Here is a 392-nt window from a genome sequence, read left to right on the forward strand (position 1 = left end):
GTGGACTTAGTGCTTTTTATGTGGCCCAAGTATAGGTGAGGTCAGTTTTGGCAAGGTTTTTACAACTGCCCTTCCAAAAGTCAACCACTTTACAGTGTGGACTGGATCCTTTGTAAGTGGCACCTGCAATGACAGAGTCACCAAGTAACTTGTAAGACGAAAATCTTTTGCAAGGGGAGGGGGCATTGGAGGAGGTGATCTTATGTCAGGTGATGAAAGGTTATAGTGAGACAGATGCCTTGCTGTACAGGAGGTACAAGGTTACCTGGCTGGAGAGAGAGATCAACAATGAAGACAGACACAGGTGTGCTGCCGCAAAGGAGGTATATGCTTACCCAACCTGAGGGGAGAGAAGGAGAGAGAGAGAGTGGGTGACAGCAGGATAGAGATGG

At 47.7% G+C, this 392-nt stretch overlaps 2 protein-coding genes across 2 annotated transcripts in view; one reads left to right on the top strand and one right to left on the bottom strand.

Annotated features, from left to right (window-relative positions):
* The window catches only part of LOC106880990 (zinc finger protein 345), a 47,668-nt gene that overhangs the window by 44,583 nt on the left and 2,693 nt on the right, over window positions 1-392 (bottom strand). The gene's annotated exons all lie outside the window — the stretch shown is intronic.
* Window positions 1-392, top strand: part of LOC106880966 (zinc finger protein 431) — an 18,884-nt gene that overhangs the window by 14,438 nt on the left and 4,054 nt on the right. The window lies entirely within an intron of this gene.

This window comes from Octopus bimaculoides, chromosome 21, assembly GCF_001194135.2.
Source record: "Octopus bimaculoides isolate UCB-OBI-ISO-001 chromosome 21, ASM119413v2, whole genome shotgun sequence".
NCBI classification, from domain to species: Eukaryota; Metazoa; Mollusca; class Cephalopoda; order Octopoda; family Octopodidae; genus Octopus; species Octopus bimaculoides.